Here is a 25426-nt window from a genome sequence, read left to right as displayed (position 1 = left end):
ATGAGAGCAATCCATGACCATAAGGAGCATGTGCAAAGTCATCTTGACCATGAGAGTTAGACTGTCCCACATGTATCTTTTGATTATAACCATTTCTTCTTTGTGATCTTTTAGTGTTCCATTTGCTTAAAACTATTACTGAAAAGGGTAAAATGATTCTAAAGGCTACTCTTCATTGTCAACTATTCATTGGAGATTAATTAAACCCCAACGATAGAGGGAATATGTGAAGAATTTCTGCATAATATAAGGTCAATGTCAAATGAACTTCTTATATGTATCTTTGTGGTAAGATGTTTCAACTTTAACCTAGATCTTTATCAAGAAATATTCTTTCTATTATTTTTTCAGGCATCTGCAGATACATCCTTTTGAGGAATGAATTCTTCTTACTGGAGACTATAGAGGGGACCTGCATTTCAGTGATAATTAAACGTCACTTCAAGACATCAAAGCAAAATATCAAAGTGAGAATGGAATAAATTTATTAAGACAGTGTTTTGCAAACAACTTCTTTCACAAACATCTTTGGAAGGAGAATTCTGAAATTTTGCATTTCCTATTTGACTTTGCTGGTACTCTGACAGAATCAACTCTCAATTGTTTGGGACTTTACGGGGAATTAAACACTACAAACAGAGATGAATGCATCATATGCTCTGCCGTCTGTGTTAATATGGCTTCAGTGAAGAACAACCATGCTACAGCTATTCTTCTGTTTTTTCAAATATTATCCTCATACAAAGTGTGGAATCTAAGGGTTGCTGGATGGATAGGTCGAGAACACTGGCTGAGAGCTACAAATGCAGAAGTGGGATGGTACATGCTTGGGGCGTAAAAAGCCTGTGTGTAGATCATAAACAACTTCAAAATATTCATTGCTTTAATAATTACTTGGAAGTGGACTTCTGTAAAATGACTTCAGCAGACCAGCATGGTAGAGAAACAGTAACTGATTCCCTGGAGATTTAAATGCACTGGATTGTGAAACATGGACTTAGAGGTAGAGACAAGTCAGTGAATGAAGACTGGATTATCAATCCTCTGTTGTCTCTTAAGTTTCCCTGCCCCATGGTTTGAGGCCTACAGCAAAAGATTTTTTGGAATGAGGAATAGAATGAAAGCCAATTTGTTGAAAATCCCAGTCATAAGAAAATACTGACATCATCTGTGACAAACATCAAGTCTCAGCATGGCTTCAGCATGTCTGAATGTCTGCTGTCAGCATGGGCTTTTACTGCCATCCCTTTAATAAATGCAGAGCTCCAATCTGCTTCAGCCACATCATCATCTCTTCATTCTGTTGCAGGTAGATTAGATCACTGTGTCTGCCTATGCAGTCTTTCTCTACATATAAGGACCCAAGGAACAATTCTCACTCCAGGGAGCTGTTGAAAGTAATCTTGAATTGCATTGGTGTTGTTAGTAGATGTAATGTCTTCAAATCCCAGAAGACCATGTTTGCAAAGGAGTTGATTGAGGAAGTCTTGGGTATTTCAGTATTAGGGGCAGGTTGGATCGATGAACAGGACCGCCTTCCCAGACTAGATCTTGCAGTTCACATACACGTGAGCCATGCTGACAGGGTGCAGCTTCCAAGAAAAGAATGTTCAGTTGAAGATATTGGTCTGTTTGAGAATGGCAAACCCAATGTATTCTAAACCATGCATTCTATTTGAATTCCCGTAGAAAACATGGAAGAAAGAAGCCTTTACTTTTTCATTTTTGCACTCACAGTGATACCAAATCCTCATAGACATTAGAACCTGCATACTGAATATTTATCCATATGTCAATGACCAGATAAGACATCTTGCCTTTTGGACTAATAAACTAATGGATTCTAGGACTTTAAAAATAGTCAGTCATGGTTAAATTATGTGTTCCATAGTCTGTGATCATTGTGACTAGTCCGATTTCTCTGTACAGAGAGATTCATCCTTTACTGTCTGTTGGGGAACACCAACTACTACACCAGATATCTAGAGAAGACCTTTTATGGCATTTTGTCTCTAGTAAGAGTTTCAGGTCAGTTACAAATTTCCAATGGCCACATTACCTTAGTCGGATTTTCATATGATGCTTTGTTACAGTCCTTCTTTTTTTCTATAGTTCTTGGCAACATAATTAAAATAGCAATTGTAACCTATTAAAGAAATGCACAGTAATCTATTTGCATGAGTGCAGCAGAGAGGATTATAGGATAAACAAGAATTGGAAAGCAAGATATCCTTCCTTCCTAGGACCAAGACCAGGAAATCTTAACTACATAAAAATCTGAGACAAGTTGTCTGAAGTTTGTTCTTTTCTTCAATCATGGGGATCCTAGTGAAGGAGCTCAAGTCTGAAGAGTTGGCAAAAATTACCTTCATTTCTGATCCAGGTCAACTGCTGAATACCTCATTCATGGACCTGAAGAAACTCTGGATCCATCCTTCTATAATGTGTATATATCAATGTATCATTCATAGAATGGACACTTTACTGTTGGTTTGAAAGCAACAATTTGTCCCTGGAGAGACACAGATTTCTTCTTTCGCACATTATTTGACAGGCTGATGGTGGGTCTCATAAGTTCATTCCGGGATTTGCTTTACAATAATCATTCAGTTATCTGGAAGAAACACTTTTTAATGTAGTGAGATCTACTAGAACAATATCAACCATCATCTTCCATTCCCAGTTTAATGCTGAATCATTCTCCACTAATTGTCTGTGGTCTCTGATGACAGCAGCATCTCCACAGACTAGTCTGAATATTGCTCTTAGCACTGTATTTAGGATACATCAATGTGATTTCCTTACCACTTTCATTCCCAGGAGAGTTTTTCAATTCATTTCATCTGATGCGTCTAATCTACATTGTCAGCCAGGATGAGTTTTGAGAGTTTTTCTAAAAAAATAAAGAAAAAATGGAAGAAATGAAAGAAAGGAATCCGGCAAGTATATCTCACCAATTGACTCAGAAATCTAAAGTGTTAGTCGGTGGAAATACTAGTGGAAAGTCTGAGATCATGAAGTCTCAACTAGAAGCACTTCTCTCTCCAAGATATTAGTGTAAGAGAGAAACTGCACTATTGGTATCCAAAGCATGGAGAAGTTTACTCTGAGCAGAGGACACAATACTTGCCTTTTATTTCTTACTTAGGACCTTTTTATAATTGACAAAAAGAATAAATGCAATGAGCTCTCAGTAAAACATCTGTTACCTTCAAAATTCTTGGCATTTGGAATAAAGAAATGAATGATATAAAAACTCTGACTTCCAGGAGCCATAAGAACTGCGAAGTCCAGATGTTTCTGAGGGGCTCGCAGCTCTAGATTCCCATATGCAGAAGGCTCAGAACAAGTCTATCTCTTCAGTGATCCTACTCAACTCCTACAAGGACACACTGAGCTTTCCGAAGTACCATGTATTTCATCCTTTTTTTATAACAAGACAGAAGACCACCTTCCTTCTTCCCATCTCTGATCTCATCATCCTCTTCCTTCTCACTCCACAATGACTGTTTACTCTCGATTAGAGTTAAATTAGTAAACACTAGAGGTACTGAGGGGATATCTGAAGGGAGTTGCAGTCACGACAACACTTGTGACATCACAGAAGAAGCTAGTCCTCTCCAGGTTTCAATAGATGTTTCAGGGAGGGCCTACTGATTATGTCATTGTGATGTGCCATGGCTTACCTGTTAAACATCTTTCCTTACATTGACCAGATTCAAGGGTGCCCATTCCACGTATGTCTCATGTGACACAGTAGAAACCTTTATGTACTCCATCTCTCTAAAGCTAGAGACTACTCTTTGCTTTATTAGCAGTTACAAACTTGGGATGGAGAAAGGTAGTCAGTGGCTTGGCATGGGTAGAAAAGATTTTGGAACATCTAGTGTAGAAGATTCTTCTAGATAATATTTTTATTCTCAGGTTCATTCCTGAGATATAGAGTTCAATTTTCTTTGTTATCTATGTATCACAAAGGCCAGTATTTTCCCTACAGACCTTTAATTAAATGAATATTGTATATCACTTTCTTATTGTACTTTCCTTGACAGGGGACTTCATAAATATTCCTAAATGTGTACTGAAAAATTCTTTTTTCCTATTCCATTATCTGCAACAAAGTGATTTTGGCAACAAAGTGTGCCCAGCTATAGAGTGAGCATAACAGTGTGAGTACTGTGTACTCACTTCAATTAATAAACTCCTAAAAGCTTCTTTTATGTAAAAATTACCAGGCATCAGAAAAGCAAAGGGCAACATGGACTACAGAATTCGGTTCTCTAGTCCCATTTGATATCAAACCTGCACTACCTATCTTCCTGTGTTCCCATGGCCAGAATTAAGGGTTTTGGATGTTTTATCATTATTCGTCCTTAAGTAGAAACCTTAGATACAGGAGGATAGGCAGGGAGAAGAATGACATGTTTATCAGTCAAACCTCAAACTCAATATGTTCATAATACAGGAGGGAGTCTATTTGACATTGTCATTTCTGAATTCTACATTCTTGACCTAGTTTGGCAGATTCTATGTTAATATTCCAACGAACCACCTAGCTGTAGGAGCCACCAAAAGTGTATGTGTGTGTATATATATATATATATATACACACACATCTGGCACCAAAATGATATAAAATTGATGAGCCTAAGAACTGCAATCGGCCAGGAATCATATATAGACATTTCCTGAGAGACACTGCTAAAGTATGTGAAATACAGAGGTAAATGATAGTGGCAAACCCATGAACTGAAAATGGACTTCTTGTTGGTAAATGTTGAGAAAGGATTACAAGATCTGAATGGGGCTTTAATCCCCACAAGGACAATGCCAATACACGAAACCATTCTGGTACTAAATCAATATTCAAAGACTGCTCATGGGCAGACCAATGTCTCCAACTGCAAATGTAGCAGAAGATGGCCTTCGTGACACCAATGAAAAAAGAGGCCCTTGGTCCTCCCTAGATTTGATTCCCAGTTCAATGGACTGTCAAGAGGCAGTAAGGGGGGTTATTGAAAAAGGGGAGGGGGACAGGTTAGGGCTCTTATGGACAGGAAACTGAGAAAGGAAATTACATTTGAAATGTAAATATAGAAGTATCCAATTAGAAACGCAATAAAAATTCCTAAAGAAATGATAGAGTTAAAAGAAAAGAAAACTGTCAATGAATCACACATATTGACACAGAAATCTAAAGGGTAACTGTCAGGGAATGGTAATCAGAGAAATACTAGTGGAAAGACTGAGATGATGATGTCTGAACTAGATGCACATCTCTGTCCCAGATATCTTTGTCAGAAACAAAGTGCACTATAGGAATCCAAATCAAGGAGGAGTTTACCTTGAGATGACATGACGATACAATACTTGTTGTCCCTCCTTCCTCAGGACTATTTTTCCTGGGGAAAAAGAATGAAAGCCATTAGCTCTCAGAAAAACAACTGTAAACTTCCGAATACCTGACTTTTGGAATAAAGAAATTAATGATAAACAACCTCTGACTTCCAGGAACCATAACAAGCAATGAAATCCAGATGCTACCTAGAGGCTCCCACCTTCTGAATCCCATATGGGGAAGGCTCAGATCAAGGCTATGTGTTCAGTGAACCCTCACAACCCCTACACAGCACTCACTGTGCTTTCCCATGTACCACATATTTCTTCGTTTTTTAAACTAAAACTTCCTAGGCCAACTTCCTTCTCCCCATCTCTGATATCTACATCTTCTTTGATCTTCCTCACAAATAGCTGTTTACAATGAAATAAAGGCCAATTAATAAACCCTAGAGGTACTGAATGAATGTCTGAGAGGCAGTTGCAGTCTGGAAAACACTGTGACATCACAGGAGAAGCTAGGGCTCTCCAGTATACAAGAGATTTTTCAGGGCCAGCCTAATGATGATGTCACTGAGAACTGCCATGGCCTACCTGCTAAAGAGCTTTCTTTATATTGACCAGATTCTAAGGTGACCTTTCCAGGTGTGTCTCCTTTGACACAGTGGAAACATTTATGTAGAACATCACTCTAAAGCTAGACAGTTCTCTTTGCTTTATTAGTGGTTACATGCTCTGAATGGAGAAAGTTATTACGGGTTTTGCATGTGTAGAAAAGATCTAGGAACATGGGATGTAGGACAATCTTCTGGATTATAATTTTATTCCCAGTTCCATTCCTGTGACAAACAGTTCAATTTCCTAAGTTCTATCTGTTTCCCAAAGGCCATTGTTTCCCTACAGATATTTAATTGAGTGGATTTTGTATTTCATTTTCTAATTGTTCATTCCTTGATAGGGCACATTATAGATATTCCTGAATATGTACTCAAAAATTCTGTTTTGCAATTCTAGTTTTTTGCAATGATTTTCGCAACAAAGCTGGCCAATTAAAGAGTGAATGTAATAGTGTAAATATTGTGTTCCTACTTCAAGTGATAAACTCCCAAATTTTTATTTTATGCAAAAATTACCTGACATCAGTAAATCAAAGGACAGCATGGACTATAGCATGCGGTTCTGTATTCCCATTAGGTATCATTTCTGGAATATCTACCTTCCTGTGTTCCAAGGGTGAGACTTCAGGCTTTTGGATATTTTACCATGATTCTTTTTTCAGGCCATACAAAAGATACAGGATGATGGGAAGGGAGAGGAATGGCTTGAGGCCCAGTAAAAGCTCAACATCGATAGGCGCATAAGAACAGGAGGGAGTATATTTGGTATTGGCATTTGTGGATTCTCCATTCTTGACCTAGGACCTCAGAATCCATGTTAAAATTTCAACTAACTTCATAGATGTATAAGCCATCAAATATATGTACATATATATAAAAATAGATATAGATAAATAGATATAGATATATAGAGATAGAGAGGAGATAGAGCTAGAGACAGAGGCAGAGATAGATAGATAAATATATGCGTAAATAGATAGATAGATAGATAGATAGATGATAGATAGATGGATAGATAGATAAATAGATCAGACACCAAAACTAGATACGATTCAGATTAATAAAGCTAAGAAGTGCATGCTGCCAGTAACAGGTTATAGATCTTCCCTGAGAGACACAACTAGAGCATGTCAGTTACCGAATTGAATGCTAGTGGCAAACCAGAGAATTGTAAACGGACCTCTTGTTGATAAATTTTCAGAAAGGATTACAAGAGCTGAAGAGGCTATCAACCCCATCAGAACAATGAACAAGAACTTTCTGGTACTATACAGATAATCAAAGACTGTACATGGACAGACCTATTGCTCCAACTGCATATGTAGCAGAGGATGGCATTGGTGGACACCAAAGGAAGGAGAGGACCTTGGTCCTCCCTAGGTTTGACTCCCAGTTCAAGGATATGTCAAGGGAGAGTAAGGGTGGTTTAAATGTCAAGGAATGGAAACATTTAGGTCTCTTATGGAGAGGAAACTGGGAAAAGAAATAACATTTAAATGTAGATATAGAAATATCCAAAAAATATTAAAATTAGCTTAAATTAAAAAAAATTATGAAAGAGATAAAAGTAAATAAAACTGCAAGGTAATCAGAAATATTGATTCAGAAATCTACGAGGGACACTGTTAGGGAATGGTAGTCAGCATAACACTAGTGGAAAGACTGATATGATTAAGTCTGAACTAGAAGCATTTCTCCCTCCCAGATATCAGTGTCAGACACAAACTACAGTGTAGAAATCATATACACGAAGGAGTTTACTCTGAGCTGAGGATACAATACTTGTCTTTCCCTTCCTCCTTAGGACTTTTTTCTTCTGGAAGAAAAAATAGAAGCCATGTGCTCTCAAAAAAAAAAAAAAAAAAAAAGCTGTACCCATCCCAACACCTGACTTTTGGAATAATGAAATTAATGATAAAAAAAAAAAAAAAACTCTGACTTTCAGGAACCATAACAAGCAAGGAAATCCAGTTGCTACTAAGAGGCTCCCATTTCCTGAATCCCATATGTGGAAGGCTCATGTGTTCAGTGAACCCTCACAAACCCTACACGGCACTCACTGCACTTTCCCATGTACCACATATTTTTTTTCTCATTTTTTTCAAACTAAAACAGAAAGCCAACTTTCTTCTACTCATTTTTGTTATATACATCCTCTTTGTTCTCTTTCCCAAATGGCTGTTTGCACTGAAATAGAGGCCACTTAGTAATCCCTAGAGGTACTGCAGGAATATATGTGATGCAGTTTTTTGTGACATCACAAAACCTAGGGCTCTCCAGGGTACAAGAAATTTTTCAGGGAGGGTCAAATGATGATGTCAGTGAGAACTGCCATGGCCTACCTCCTAAATAGCTTTCCTTACATTGACCAGATTCGAGTTTGCCTTTTCCAGGAATGTCTACTGTGACACATTGGTAACATTTATGTACTACATCTCTCTACAGCTGGAAACTTCTCTTTGCTTCATCAGTGGTTACAGGCTCTACATGGAGAAACTCAGTTAGGGGCTTGTATTGAGTAGAAAAGATCTAGGAACATGGGATGTAGGAGATTCTTTTGGATAATAATTCTATTCCCAGTTCCATTCCTCTGACAAACAGATCAATTTCCTATTTTTTCCCTGTTTCCCACAGGCCATTTTTTCTTTACAGATGTTTAATTGAGTGAATATTGTATTTCATTTTCTAATTGTTCATTCCTTGAAAGGGGTCTTTATAGATATTCCTGAATGTGTACTCAAGTATTCTGTTTTCAAATTCCAGTTTTTTGGCAATGATTTTGGCAACAAACGTGGCTAAGCTATGAAGTGAATTTAACAGTGTAAATATTGTGTACCTACTTAAAATGATAAACTCCCAAATTTTTATTTTGTGCAAAGAAATAACTGCCTGAGTAAATCAAAGGACAGTGTGGACTATGTAGTCCCATTAGATATGATCTCTGTAATATCAACCTTGTCGTGTTCCAAGGGTGAGATTTCAGGGTTTTGGATGTTTTAAAATGATTCTTTCTTCACTCCAAAGATAAGATACAGGAGGATTGGCAGGGAGGGAAGAACTAGAGGTCCAATGAAACCTCAACTTCATTAGGGTAATAAGAATAGGAGCGAGTCTATTTGGCATTGCCGTTTGTGGATTCTACCTTCTTGACATTCCTGCTCAGAATCTAGTTAAAATTGCACGTAATCTCATAGTTGTAGGAACCACCGATATATATATATATATATATATATATATATATATATATATATATATATATATAATCAGCCACCAAAACTAGATAACTAGATAAGATTGATGAACCTAAGAAGCACATTCTGTCAGGAACCAGATATAGATCTTCCCTAAGTGACACAAAAAGAGCATGTCAAATACAGAAGTGAATGTGTTGTTGCAAAAATATAAAAATAAAAAAGTTGTCTTATATCCCGCTATCTCTGGCACTGTAGTTTCCCAAGTCTCTGCTAGATATCTTGGTTGAATACATCACCACTTCTCAGCTGCCCAGTGTCTCTTATTGCCACACATGTTTTTACACTCAAAACCTCACATGAAAGAACATACAACACAATAATCTTTGACCCAATTGATAAGATATAGTAGCCCACATAAGCATACAAAGCCTGGTACGATCCATACCTTAGGGACAATAATAACAACCAGTAAATACACAGAGCAGTATCTTAAATTTACCTGCCGTGGCTTCTCACCCTCTCCTCTTCCTGTCTCTCCTTTTTCCTCTAGTCTCTTCTACTTCCTTCAAACTTCATTCCTGCCCATACTTCCTTCTCTTCCAATGATAGGCCTGCTTCTATCCTGTACCTGCCCCTCACCTGTACTTCACAAATTTAATGTGAAAGCTGTTCTGTAGAATTCACCTGAGTTCTGAGTACAGGACAAGGCAGCTGTCCTTGGAGCAGTGGATTAGCATCAAAATACAGATAACTTTAGTGTAAACAACGTTTCCCCCTTTTTGTCCAGTTAAACAGACTTTTCATTTATATATATCAATTGAGTAAGATTATTACTATTCTACAATTTATAAAGCATTTGATATACTCAAAACCCAGTATGTCACCATATCAGTTAGAAAGAGCATTTAGTTCTTCATTCCAGCTTCAGAAAGGCTTAAAATCTATATTATGTCTTGGCTAGCTTGTATACTATCTGATAACTATCCAGTAAAATATGTATATTCAGAGTTATACAGCCTGATAAGCAATGAGGCTATAATCCGTCTCCTACCCCGTCAGAAATCTGAGAGTGACCAAATATCTATACACATAGGATGTCTTAGAGGGCTTCTAGAACTGAGAGGTTGTAGAGACAAATCTCCAATAGCACAATCCCCTGTTAGCAACATGTGAGCTTAAGTCTTCAGCCTTCTGACACAAGATCAACTGACAGCCTATTGAAAGGCGGACTTGGAAGGGCTGATTACCCTGTATTGGCAGGGTTTATCCCTCAAATCCTCTGCATAATTTGTCCTTTTCTGGATAGCATTAATCTGCATATGAAACAGGCATTTTTTTCCAGTGACTGCCTAGCCACAAAGTATTGCCTCATTTGGAGGTAGAGATGTTCAAATTCTTCATTAAATTTGCCAAAGGGGAACAGTTAGGAGAAGATATGACTCAACAAAAGATACGTAATAACTTTAAATCTCAAATTTTGTGGATTTCTTACATTTTTGAAAAGCATCTATCTATCTAAGACAATCTGGACTGTTGTCTTTATATCTTAATTTTTTCTTGATAGTACTCTTACAAAGTCAGATGCATGACTTTAATATTTCAATCTTGACTCACAGGTTTAATCAACTCAGAAGTGTGTAATGACAAAAATAATAGAACTGGCTCTTGTAATTTTAAATTTTTTTCCAATTATTTCTATACCCAAACAAAGATAAGATTAAGCTTAGTTACCAAATACGATTATGACTGTATAACTAAATCTAGCTTATTCCTCCCTGCTAAATTTCAACCAATTTTCAATTCTTTATAAAAACGTCTTTAGAATAACCACTTCCAGCCCCACCCCACAAATTCTAGGTAATTGAGACAACGGATCCACCATAACTTCTTCAAGTTGTACATGGGCGTTGAGATATCCTTAGGTGTAGGGGGTAGGAAAAATGAAACAAATGCGATAGCCGATATGTCCTGACTGGACCCAGCTGAAATTCACTGAAACCAGGATTCTAAGTAGGTACACTTTACAAAATACAACTCTCAGGAAAAAGGTTAAGAATCGATATATCTTTTGTTTGATTCTCCCGAATATATATTTGATAGCCGTCTACTGATATCAAACCTGATCAGTATGACTCTGTGAGGTTTCCAGAATCCTAATCACAATTTTTAAAAAGACAAGGACAAAATCTTTCTTCCAAAATACTCTGTTTCTTAATCTGAAACCAGAGAAGCTTGTATCTTGCACTCTCTCCCAGAGTAATAATATAAGCATAAAACTCAAAGTCACACCCATCCTGAAGATTAAACAATTTTTAAAAAAGGAATTTATGTATAAAATGAGCCTGATATAACTCAGTACTTGGTGATATCAGGAAATAAACCCAAAGTTCCCATGGAGCCCATGTTAAGAGAATTTGAACTTGCTATTGTCGTAAATATCAAAAGTAACCACAAATCATCGCTAAGCGTCATCAACGAGCCATATAGTGGGATAATTCATAAAACTAATCGAATACCTTCTATCAATTCTAATATCAATAAGAAAACTTCAAACCAGGACTTTTGCCCAAAATAGCTCAGTCTGTTAAGCTCTCTACCTGAAGCCACAGATTTTTCTTTATCGTTAATAACTTCTACAATATATGTCTGCATTCACTTTCCCTGTTGTTACAGACATTTCATCAAAACTCTCTACTTGGTAGTGCCTAATTTTTCCCTAAGTCTGAGCAGTAGATGAAAATCCCCACCTGATTCAGGTAATCTCTCTACTCTCTTCTTTCTTAAATAAAACTTAATCACTTGTTAATAATACCTTAATAGAAGAAGTATCTTGTGTAACTAGGATTTCCACACAAAATTCCCCTGTGGAGCCTATGTTAAAAAGAAAATGTGTATCCTGAAAGACTTACTAAACAACTCTCATTAAAAAGCAGCTTTAATCTCTTAACTCTCTGAATTGCCATTACTTATCACACAGCAGGGGACCAACAGCCTGTCAGCTCTTACTTCTTCCCCATTTTTGTTTTATATTCTGCTCTAAAGTTATCAAGAATTAATATGGCACCAGAGTCCTCTTACTTAGAAAATAAAAAGGTTCTCTCAACTTTTTGATTACTAGTGGATTCTTGCCCATCACCTTGTTTTGCCATCTGTTGTTGTAAAAAAGAAAGAAAACTTGTCTTTTACCATGCTATCACTAGCACCGTAGTGTCCTAATATAATAGGTAGATATCTTGGTGAAAACACATCCCTACTCCCTGTCAGCCCAGTGTCCCTTGCCGCCACACACTTTCCTATACTCAATCCCTCACATAGAAAACACACATCACAAAAATTTTGACCCAATTGCTAAGATATAATTGCGCACTTAAATATACAAAGCCCTTTACCATCCATCCCTTAGGAACATTAATAATAACCTGTAAATACACAGACCATAATTGTAACCTCACCTGCCATGACTTCTCACCCTCTCCTCTTCCTATCTCCCCTTTTTCCTCCAGTCTCCTCCTCTTTCTTCAAACATCTCTCTCACCCATTCTTCCTTCTCCTCCAATGACCTCCTTCTTTACATGGTAAAGAAAAGTTCTTTACATAGTACAAGTAAAGAAAACAAAGTTACTCCCAAAGCCTCCTTCTATCATGTACCTGCCCCACACCTGTACTTTACAAATTCAATGGGAGGTGGTTTTGGTGAAGTCACCTGAGTTCTGAGTACATGAGTAGGCAGCTGTCCTTGGGGCAGTGGAATTAGCATCAAAATACAGATAACTTCAGGGCAAACCACAGCAAATAGCTTTGATATCCTAGTGAAATCTTTCAAGCCAAGTAAAACTGCAAATGTGATAATGTTCTAGTTTCTTCTCATGCTTGATGCTGAAAAGAGTGATAGTGTATGAGAAGAAATATTACATAGTACACGTAAAATAAACAAATTACTCCCAAGGCCAACAAGGCTCATAAGTAAGCAATTTGTTATAGAGTAACAAAGAGTAAGCAAAGTAGTTTTCTCATTCGGTTTCCCTTCACTGTAGGCAGCATTTTGAATTTACAGAGAAATGGTTGATATTGTATCATTTATCTTTAAAAGTACTCTAATAAGAATCTTTTAAAAAGCACAAATCTAAATATGTGTATAAAAATGTCATATCTACTTTAAATGATCAGAATGCACACCTGTGATTGTCAATCCTTATTAAATCCTATCAGAGAGCTGAGGGTACAACTGGGACAGAAATCAGTCCTCAACAGTCCAGCATGTGTGACAGTCACACCATTAGCCTGTGCCACCATTGTTCTTGATCCCTGGCCTTAAAAAGTCCCTGTCTTTTCCAACTTCAAATTGTTACCTAATTTTTTTTTTACATCAGAGGCAGTAGTTAAAACATGTTAGCCAGCTTAACAAACAATTTTATTTTTCCAAATGCTTTTTAAGGGTGCTGGTCGTCACTAATTATTCTACATTTCCTTTGGTGATGGTGGAAGCATTGGTCTTCCACAGAGGAAATTCCTAAAAGACCTCGACCAATATTATTGCAAATGCCAATGATGTTGCTCCCTGAGTGGTGGTAAGCTCCAGGAGGATTTTTATGTACTTCTTAGAATTAGAGAGATATGAGGGGAACAACCGAGCGAAATGCTGCATGAAGTTCTCAGTACAGTTGGTCCTTGGGGCTATGACTCACCAAAGAGCAATGAGGCTGTTCTAAAGAGTGGGCCATACCCCAGGATTTTTAAAATGTTGTGTCATTCCTCCTTCAGAGCACTTGGCAATACTCCATGTCAGAACCAAATTTGAACCATGCTTTTACCCTGGATAGAATTTCAAATACTATACTGAATAGGGAGAGTGGGCAGCCTTACCTTGTCCTTCACTTTAATGAATTGTTTTAAGTTTCTTTATATTTAGCTTGATGGTCATTACAGGTTTCCTCTCCCTTGCTTTTACTATGTTTCTCCATAGGACTTGTCTCCCTTATCACTCACACTCTTTTATCATTAAGCGGGGCTGGAATTGCTTTTTCTGCATCTAATGAGATTATCATGTAATTTTTTTCCTTCAGTTTCACTTATACTGGATTATACTGATGGATTTTCAGAATTTGAACCATCCCAACCTCCGACTAGAAATTAAAAATTACACAGCATAACCTATGGAAGTACTCGCCTGCATACTCTAACAACCCCCCCCCGAAAAAAACAAAAACAACATGCAAACAAAAAAAATCATTCACCCTACAGAACAGATTTTATACTAACATACACACTCAAACATCCCACCCAAAAAAAACAAAAAAAAAAAACCCAAAAAACCAAAATACATGCAAGCAAGAAAACCCTGCACCCACAACATCAAAATAGCATGAAGTTAATATCACTGGTCATTAATACCGTTAAGCATTAGTGGCCTCTATTCAACAACAAAAGGACAGAGGTTAAAATAATGGATGTAAAAACAGGATCTGTCATTCTGTTGCATTCAAGAAGCACACTCCAGCAATTGAGATAGACATAACCTTAGACTAAGGTGTTGGAACATATTTTCCAAGAAATAAAACAAGAAACAAGATGGTGTAGCCACTCTAACATCCAGCAATCAGACTTCCAAACAAAAGTAATCAAAAGAGAAGGGGAAGGACACTTCATATTTATTAGAGGAAAAAGCCACCAAAATGGCATCTCAATTCTGGATGTCTATATCCCAAAGACAAAAGTAGCAACATTGGTGAGAGAAATATTGCTGAAGCTCAAATATCACATCGAACCTCACACATTAATAGTGGGGGACATCAATGTCCCATCTCACCAAGGGCAGGTCATTGAGACAGAAACTAAAAATAAAACAATAAAAATAGAATATATAACTGCCAGGGGTTTCAATTAATCTGACCTCACTCATATCTACAGAATATTTCACATGAACACAAAAGTACACACTATCTTTTCTGTACCTCATGGAACATTATCCTGAACTGATCATGTTCACCCTCAATGAACAAGTCACAACAGACACAGAAAGACTGTGCTAACCACTGGATCTTCTCAGATCACCATGGATTTAAACTGGACTTCAACAATAACAAAAAGTCTATAAACTCATGGATATTCAATAGCTTGCAACTGAAGAACCACAAGTTCAGAGAAGACTTGAAAAAAAAAAGTTCCTAGAATTCAATGATAATGATGGCATATTGTCTCCAAACTTAAGGTACATAAGGAAAGCAGTGTAAGAGGAACGTGCACATGCAGCACAGAGCAATTTTATAAAGAAACTGGAGAGACCCCATACTAGCAGCTTCCCAGCACACATGAAATCTCTAGAATAAAAAGAAGCAAACACATATTAAAGGAGGGGATAGAAAGAAATGATCAGACTCAGGGTGAGAGTGATCCACCAGAAACAAAAAGAATACTAATATTAACAAAAACAAGAGCTAGTTCCTTGGGGAAATCAACCAGACAGACAAACCCTTAAATAGATAATGTAATACGAGGTAAGACAGCATCCAAATAACAAAATCAGAAATGAACAGGGAGACACATCAATAGACAAAGATGAAAGTCACAGAATCCTTAGGTCTCACTTCAAAAACCTGCTTTCTACAAAATTAGAATCTCTGAATTAAATGGATGTTTGTGTAGATGGATAACACTGACCACAGGTAAACTAAGGTAAGATAAACTATGTAAATAGCTGTACAACCCCTAAAAAGACACAAACAGTAATTGAAAGTTTAACCACTGAAAAATTCTCAGGGCCAGTTTCATTGAGCGCAGACTTCTACCAGATTTTCAAAGAATTCTCAACCTACTCCAAAACACAGAAACAGAAGGAAAATCACCAAACAGATTCCAGGACACCACTGTCGCCTTGACACCGAAATCACAAAATGACTCAACAAAGAAAGAATTTCAGACGAATTTTCTTTACAGACAATGGTGGAAAAAATACTAGGTAAAATGCTCAAAAACAAAATGAAAAGCATTTCAAACTGCCATTCAGTGCAATCATGTAAGCTTTCTCCTGAGGATGCAGGAGTGGATCAATCTATGAAAACCCATTAAAGTGATCCACCATATTAACAAACTTAACTGAAAAAAAAATTGTGCCCTCTGCACTTCAAATTAACGTGGGAGCTCCCCTTGGATTTAACTTTTTGGTAGTTGCATATCATAATATATATTTTTTTAATAAAATACATATATATTTTAATAAAGTAACATTAAATTGTTATATCCTAACATCATAATATATAACTAATATTAATATACTATGTTAATATTAACATGTATTTATACATTAAATTATTATATTAATAAGGTAAATATAATTAATATTAATATATTTTTTACTATATTAAATTAATATATATTGATATAATAATGTAACTGATATATTACATTAATATATCAAAAATAATATATTAATTATTAACATATTTAATATGATTTATTAATATTATTAATATTCACTATTACTCAATGGTGTGAAGGAGCAGAATTAAAGAAAGAAGGAAAAAATGCAAGACTATCTCTTAAATGCTGAAAATGCTTTTGACAAAATCCATCGTCGTTCCATATTTAAGGTCTCAGGGAGACCAGGGATGTCAGGCACATACCTAATGTAATAAAATACTAAAATAAATACAAAAAATATTACATAAAATGCAATATAGCAAGCCAACAGTTAATATCTAAATAAGGGGTAGGGAAGCAAAAGGCAATTCTACTAAATTGGAGAATGAGAACAGACTGCACACCTCGCAGCATCCTTTCAGTAAAGTCCTTAAATTCCCAGCTAGAGCAATAAGACAACCAAAGGAGGTCAAGGGGATGATATCGCAAAAGGAGAACTCAGTGTATCACCATTCACACATCATATAATAGTGAACATATGTGATCCAAAAGTTTTACCAGAAATGACCTACATATGAAAAACACCTTCAGCCAAGTGGATGGATGAAAAATTAAATGAAAATAATATGCCATGCAAATGACAGAGAGGCTGAGAAGAAATTATGGAAGACATGCCAATCACAATGGAGATATATATATATATATATATATATATATATATATATATATATATATTATGAAATATAAATTAACTCTAACCTAGCACATCAGAAGCATATCTGGTGTGAACTCCAAGTCTCTGAAAAGAGACACTGAGGAAGGTAGCAGAAGACAGAAAGACCTCCCATACTCACAGACGGGTAGGATTAAGAGAGTTAAAGAGGTCATCTTAATTTTGGGTGTAGATTCAAAGTTCCTATCTTGCAGTCAGGATGACATGGTTGCCAAGGTGCATGCAGGAGAAGAGGCAATCTTGCAGTCACATGTGGAGTCAAAGATGACATCATCTTGCTGTTTGGGTGTCACATGGTTGCTCATTGTGCACATGTGACATCATTGGCTGTGGAAGCAGGGTCAACCTGAAACATCTCTGGCTTTCTACCATGCAGATGGTGTTACAATTTCTAAATCACATCAATCACCAAAAATAACCAGGGTAAAAACCTGTGACAGAGGGATGGCAGCCATTACTGGAGAAGGAAATGGCTTTGATGTCCCTAAGAAAAAACTGCTCATGCCATGGCCATTCAGGCAAAGCAAGCATAATGGGATGAGGAGATCTAGATTTAGAGACTGAATGTTTAATGTTTTCTTGGGAAATTTTAGCCTACTCACGACGGTTCACTGTTATCAGAAAATTTTTAAAGTGGAATAATATGCAGGTATGAGCAATAAGGACATTGTGAAGCTGCGGTTAACTAAGTGGAACAAGTTGAGAAACCTGAAACTCCTCTGGGTGAGATCATTGAAAACCTTGAGAAAAAGGAACACTGGGCATGAATCACTGAAGAAACAGATATCCACAGAAAATACAAGAGACATGACTGAGGAAGAAACAGCTGTATCTACTGGACTATGGAGCAATGGTTAGAGCCCCTACAAGGGGTGATCTCTATTAACAGAAAATTTGATTCAGAAATACTGTTGAGGAAAGCTTGTTGGAATTTCCAAACCCAATGACCCATAAAGAAAACACACAATTTGGTTATTATAATTATAATCTATAAACGTGTATTGGGTAGATCTAATGTTATCATAACTTATACTCCAACCATCAAACCCCTGCTACATGTGCATTCTTCAGGCCACATGGATTGTTTCCATCATTACTTCCTCCTCTTTTTCTTCAGTCCTCTCCCTTCCCCTCTTACCCTCTTCTGCCTCTCTACCTAACCCCACTGTCATACCTCCGGTACCAACTTTCCCCTCCGGCTATCAGTAATAGGCTCTAGCATTTACTGACCGGTTAAAATGGGAAGAAGTTTCATATGTGATCACCAGTGTCCATGATAGAGGGCTAGTTGGTGGGGGGAGACCTCCTTTGAGGAAGCAAATAAATATCAGGATACAAATTGCATTTGCTTGGGAAGAGCAAATCTGTATAATGCTATCAATATCTGTCCAGTGGATTGTGAGAAAATGGGGAATATTCTTCCTAAAGACCCAGCTATACTACACCTGGTCTTATATCTGAAAAGACCTCTGCCATGCAGAGAGTACATGTGCTCCATCATGTTCCTAGTGGATTTCTTCATAATGAACAGAAAATAGAAATAAGCCAGATGCCCCTCAACCAAACAGTGGCTACAGATAATTTAGTTCATTTACACTATGAAATACTATACACATATGAAAAATAAGGACCCCAGCTCTGAAAAAAAGAAAAAAAAAAGAAAGAAAAATAAGGACATTGAGAAGCTGCGGTCAAGAAGATGGAGTGAGAAAGTATTGTCCTGAATGAAGTAATTGAGACCCAAAATAACATGTATATATTCATTAAAAGAGGGTATTAGCCATTAAGTACAGAATTCACACACTAAGTTCTATGGAACCAAAGAGGATAAACAATAAGAAAGGGCCAAGAAAAATGTTTGAATTTGACTCAGAAGGAGGAACAAAGTAATGAGAAGAGGCAGTTGGAAGGAAAGGATTGGGTGACTGAGGGGATGGGAAGGTAAATAGGGTTTGAGAATCATTTCTTGGGAGAGACGAGCAAGAGGGACAGAGCGCCAAGAGAATAAACTGAAATCAGTGACTGTCCAGGGTTGGTACTATCTCTATGATTTGCCAGCAATCTGGGATGGGTGAGGATACCCTGGCGTCCATGAGGGTGAATTTAGCTGAGACTCATAACAGTGGGGATATGGACACCGAAATGGTCAATTTCTGTAGCCACAGAGGACCCAAGGTGGAAGGATAAGGAACCAAACACATCCCCAAAATTTTGACCCAGAAATTGCCCCCTCTATAAGAGACACACGGAGAGAGATGGAAGAGGAAATGAGGAAATGGCCAAAGGAAAAGTGGCCGGATGTGAGACTTATCCTATGGGCAGACGGCAAACACTGACATTATTAATGGTCCTTTCTTATGTTTGCAGACGGCAGTGTAGCCTTATTGTCCTCTGCAAGGCTCCAACGAGCAGCCGACTGATACAGATGCACAGGCACAGGGCTTGATATCAGACAGTGCTCAGTGAGTCTCACTAAAGAGCTGAGGGAAGGACTGAGAGAGGTAGAGGAGCACAATGGTTCTCACATGAGTTCAGTAAACCCGTCGCCTGTCTGTGGATCCTGTTCTCCTACCCGGGCTGCGTTTTCAGGACCTAGTGGGAGACGATGAGTCTAGTCCTGCAGAGACTTTATGTGCCAGGGGACGGGGTGTACCCAGAGGGGTCCTCTACTCAATAAGAGTAGAAGGGGAGAGGATAGGAGGAAGAACTGTAAATGGTGGGTGCCTGGAGGAGTCTGGTGACAGGGCAGAATTCAGAATGTTACCTGGTGAATATATACAACCATTCTAACAAGGGGCCAAGGCATGACATCATGGGGGTGGGGCATGACATCATAGGGGTGGGGGAATGACATCATAGTGGTCGAGGCATGATATCCTGAAGCCAAAGAGAAAATAGATGAAACTAGAAAAAAAAATCAGCCCAAGAGGGAAATGAGACCTAGAGACAAAAACATGGCAGGCGTTTACCTATGCATGGTATCGGCTGTGAGATAAATCATATTCCATCTACAATCCACAAATGCAGAGAGGACAAAGGAAAGGAGAAGGCACCTTGAGAAGAAAAGCATCGACCTATCTGAAAGGAAAAACTGGAACAGGTTCTGTGAGTGAGTGAGTGCGACTGAGGACAGGAGCAGAAGTTCAGAGGGGAAGATGGAGGGATAGCGGGGTGTAGAGAGAACCGGCCAGAAATAGAGGACATACGGGTTAATGCAGAAACTCGATGGAAGCACTGGTTAATTCATGATGTCTAGAGGGCCACGTTCCTGAGGATTTATTCTGACAGAGAATGCAGAACATGAACCTGCAATCCTTTGAAATCGAGCAAGTAGGACCTCAGGGTTGGGTATGGGGCACATTCAGTGGAGTCGATTTCTGAGTAGGTAAAATGGAGATCCCTGAACAACAGACCGATGCTGGGTCAGAGATTATAAAGATATAGCAATAGAGGACTTCCTGGTACCTTAAGCCTGCAACTGATGTAAGTGCACACAAAAACCCCTTCCTGCTCTCCAAGGTTCGTTTAGCCCTTTTGACCCTGAGTAAATTATATGCACACAACCATAGCGTGTCCCTGAATACCTTCTAACAGAGCTGTGACACTGAAATCCTTGGAAGACACCAAAATTCACTTGCACGCAGACCAATATTCTGCTGACTAACTGTTTCCTGGGTCCACTTCATCCTTTCACACGTTTTATGCACCTGGACACTCTAGGTAGGAGACAAGAGATGAGTGTGTGTGTGTGTGTGTGTGTGTGTGTGTGTATGTGTGTGTGTGTGTACATAAGTGTGTTTGCGTGTGTGTGTGTGTGTCTGTCTGTGTCTGTGTGTGTATCTGTATATTGGTTATCATCTCTGTGTCTGTGCTTCTGTATATTTGTGTGTATACGTGTGTGTGTCTGTGTGTTTGTGTCTGTGTATGTGTGTCTGTGTCTGTGTGTTTGTCTGTTACTGTCAGTCTCTCTGTGTGAATGTCTGTTTGTCTAACTGTCTATGTCTCTTTCTGTGTGTCTCTGTGTATCTGTGTGTGTGTACATGCATATGTGTCTGTGTGTGTGTTTGTGTGTTTGTGTATATGTTGTGTGTGTTAGCCATGCATAAGCTAACTATCCTCACACAGAATGTCTGGATTGCTTTTCTTTATAGAATGTTGGCGAATCTTTCTCTTGTCCTAAAAGACCACTCTGGTTCTCAACTCTCTCTGTGAAGCCATGACAGTTTGAGTGATTTTCATGTGAGAGGAGTCTGTCCTATTGAAAACTGCTTTCCTGGATACAATATCACTTAAAAAAACACATCTCAATATTTATTTTCCTTATAACGTGATCCCTCGAGGGGATTTTTCCATCATCATCATCATCATCATCATCATCATCATCATGATCATGATCATCATCATCATCACTAATATTATTATTACAGGACTATTCCATTATATTGTTATCTGTGTTGTTACCAGTGTGCTAAAGTTCATTGATGGCAGAAAGAAAGATTTTGTTTCATGTGGGTCATGGACAGCCACGATTTTGTTCTTGGAACTGAAAGATTTATTTGCATGCTCCCATGAGTAAATACATGCAAGTACAGAAAGTTCCTTGGTCTTCTACATGAGAGTGACACCCTCACATAGTCCTCAGATCTACATGAGAAACAGAGAATTTAGATGGGCAATGAAAAGTAGGGTGATCAAAAACCAAGTTGGGGAGAAATAAGACAGTTTTCCACAATGTTTCAGGCTTTGGGGATTGGTAGACATTACATAACCATCTTATTATTCATAGCAGAAATAGTCAAAATTAATAAAGGCAGAAATTTTAACAGCATATTTATGCTGGCTAATTTAAATTCCCATATTTCATCTGTGGAACATTATATATTCTCTTTCAGGTTCTTCTTGAAATTATTTGAAGAAGTGAAAACTGGTATGTGTTTATCTATTCACATTCATAAAGCATCACCGTTGCTCTAGTGATGAACAGACTGCACAACTGTCAAGAGACAGACTGACTTTCTTGCCAAAGAAAAAAATCTTCACCTTCATGGAGGCAGTTTCCTTCTTAGGTGCAGAAGTTTAAAATCCCCTGAGAATGCTTCCTACAGGTACCATTTCCTGTATATTGTAATATCCTAGAAAATGGGTTTCTTTTTGCATTTTATTTCAAGTGTTAAGATCTACAAACAAGTTTTGAGTGCGTGTACTATTTGTAGATGTAGTCTTTTTTCTTTCCTATAGATGGATTCTGGTTTGTGGACTCTCAGGCATTTTCTGATCCATCTCTCACAGCAGGGGCTGCAAATGAGATGAGTCTTAATCAGGAATAAAGGAAAGAAGAAAGGTAAGGTAATAGATGATGCCCTTATGTATTTAACCCCTCTGAGTCTGAGATGGCTGTTGTCATCAACCTGTATATCTAAACTTTAACTTTGAAACAAAGTACACTCACATGAGTTTAAGCCTTTGTACTTTTCATTGTGTAAATATATGCAAAGAAGAGAGCTTTCAAAGTAATAAAGTTGTGTGATGTGTGTTACTCATTTAACAGATGCCCTTGTATAACTTAAAAGAATATATAAATGGTTTTCCTTCATATTGGAGGTAATGAAGACAGGGTCTCTTCTAACAGTATATGTAGGAATTTTGACAACTATTAAATTAAATATGTTCATATCTTGACAAAACATCAACCACAATTGCTTATGGGATACTTCCTATACTTTCTCAGTGTTTTTTCCTAAATATTGACTTTAAAATGCAGTTAGCAGAATTGATATTGAGGAGGATGGAGGGAGAGAGGAAACTGAATGAGAGGGGAGGTTGGGAAGGGAGTGGCCTTTGCAGGAATTAGGTATAGGGAAAGCAGGGAAATGAGAATGGAAGATAACCTCATACTAATACTGTCCAAACTCTTCCACAAAATTGAAACAGATGGAGCACAACCACATTCCTTATATGAATCCACAATTACTCTTATACCTAGCCCACACAAACACTCAGCACAGAAAGAGGACTTCAGACCAATTTCCCTTAGGGATATTGATGAAAAAATTCTCAATAAAATTCTTGCAATCCGAATATTACAACACATCAAAAAAATCATCCATCATGATCAAGTAGACTTGAACCAAGGGATGGAAGGATGGTTTAATATAGGAAAATTCATAAATGTAATCCATCATGTAAACAAACTCAAAGATAAGGAGCACAAGGTCATTTCATTAGATGGTGAGAAAGCATTTGACAAAATTCAACAACCCATGCGAATAAAAGTCCTGGCAAAATCACGAACTGAAGGCTCATATCAAAATAGAGTGTAAGAAATATACAGGAAACCTGTAGCCAACATCAAACTAAATGGAAAGAAACTTGAAGCAATCCCACTAAAATCAGGGACTAGACAAGGCTGCCCACTCTCTCCCTAGTCATTCAAAACAGGACTCCATGTTATAGTCAGAGAAACCAGACCACAAGGGGGTCAAACTGACACAAATTGGAAGGGAAGATATCAAAATATCACCATTTGCAGATGATATGATAGTATATACTTAAGTGACCCAAAAGTACCACCAGAGAACTTCTTAACCTGATAAATAACTTCATCAAAGTGTCAGGGTATAAAATTAACTCAACCATACCAGTAGCCTTCCTCTCCTCAATGGATAAACAGGCTGAGAAAGAAAATATTGAAATCACACACTTCACAATAGTCCCAAATAATATAAAATATCTTGGTTTAAGTTTATTCAAGCAAGTGAATGATCTGTATGACAAAAGATCAAGTATCTGAAGAAAGAAATTGAATACTATCTCAGAAGATAGAAAGAGCTTACATGCTCATGGATTGACAGGATTAATATAGTAAAGATGACCATTTTGCCATTCAATTTAATTTTACACATTCAATGCAATCTCCATCATAATTCCTACTCACTTCTTTAATAGAGATAAAAAGAGAAATTTCCAAATTTATTTAGAATAAGAAAAAACTAGAAGAGCTTAAACTATCCTCCACAAGAAAAGAACTTCTGGGGGAATCATCACCCCTGAACTCAAGCAGTATTACAGAGCAATAGTGATAAATACTGCATGGTATTGGTAAAGACACAGATGGATAGACCAGTGGAATAGAAGTGAAGACACAGAAATGAACCCACACACCTATCATTTGATATTTGGAAAAGTAGATAAAAACCATTCAAAGGCAGAAACATAGCATTTTCCAAAAATAATTCTGGTTCAACTGGAAATCAGCATGAAGAAGAATGCAAATTATCTCATTTTTATAACCATGTACAAAGCCTAAGTCAAAGTGAATCAAGGACCTACACATCAAACCAGAGGGAGAGGAGAAGAAGAAGAAGAAGAAGAAGAAGAAGAAGAAGAAGAAGAAGAAGAAGAAGAAGAAGAAGAAGAAGAAGAAGAAGAAGAAGAAGAAGAAGAGGAGGAGGAGGAGGAGGAGGAGGAGGAGGAGGAGGAGGAGAAGGAGGAGGAGGAGGAGGAGGAGGAAGGAGAACAGGAAGAAGAAGAGATTGAGGAGGAGGAAGAAGAGCAGGAAGAAGCAGAAGAGGAAGAAGAAGGAGGAGGAACAGGAGGAAGACAAGGAGGAGGAGATGGAGGAGGAGGAGACGAAGAAGAAGAAGAAGAAGAGGAAGAGAAGAAGAAGAAGAAGAAGAAGAAGAAGAAGAAGAAGAAGAAGAAGAAGAAGAAGAAGAAGAAGAAGAAGGAGAAGAAGAAAAAGAAGGAGAAGAAGAAAAAGAAGAAGAAGAAGAAGAAGAAGAAGAAGAAATAGAAGAAGAAGAAGAAGAAGAAGAAGAAGAAGAAGAAGAAGAAGAAGAAGAAGAAGAAGAAAGAAGAAGAAGAAGAAGAAGAGAAGAAGAAGAAGAAGAAGAAGAAGAAGAAGAAGAAGAAGAAGAAGAAGAAGAAGAAGAAGAAGAAGAAGAAGAAGAAGAAGGAGAAGAAGAAGAAGAAGAAGAAGAAGAAGAAGAAGAAGAAGAAGAAGAAGAAGAAGAAGAAGAAGAAGAAGAAGAAGAAGAAGAAGAAGAAGAAGAAGAGGAAGAAGGAATTTAAACAGAAAGAGAACTAAACTTCCATTCTTACCCATTCCCTCTCTTCCTCAGCTGTTGTTTAGGCAGTTGTGTTAGTGAGACATTAACAGTGTAATTTCTGGTGTTACTTTGAGACACCAA

The 25426-nt window shown here is 37.6% G+C and overlaps 1 long non-coding RNA gene across 1 annotated transcript in view; it reads right to left on the bottom strand.

Annotated features, from left to right (window-relative positions):
- Positions 1-462: 462 nt before the first annotated feature.
- LOC134484602 (uncharacterized) overlaps positions 463-25426 on the bottom strand; it is a 37503-nt gene continuing 12539 nt past the window's right edge. Inside the window, exons 2-5 of the long non-coding RNA XR_015647330.1 lie at positions 5345-5402; positions 2806-2893; positions 2367-2614; positions 463-1592 (exon numbers count right to left, since the gene is read on the bottom strand). This is a non-coding gene — a long non-coding RNA (uncharacterized LOC134484602). The remainder of the gene's footprint in view (positions 1593-2366; positions 2615-2805; positions 2894-5344; positions 5403-25426) is intronic.

This window comes from Rattus norvegicus, chromosome Y (genome assembly GCF_021556685.1).
Source record: "Rattus norvegicus strain SHRSP/BbbUtx chromosome Y, alternate assembly SHRSP_T2T, whole genome shotgun sequence".
NCBI lineage: Eukaryota > Metazoa > Chordata > Mammalia > Rodentia > Muridae > Rattus > Rattus norvegicus.
The sequence above is the reverse complement of the archived record's forward strand: the minus strand, read 5'-3'. Positions and strand labels throughout refer to the sequence as shown.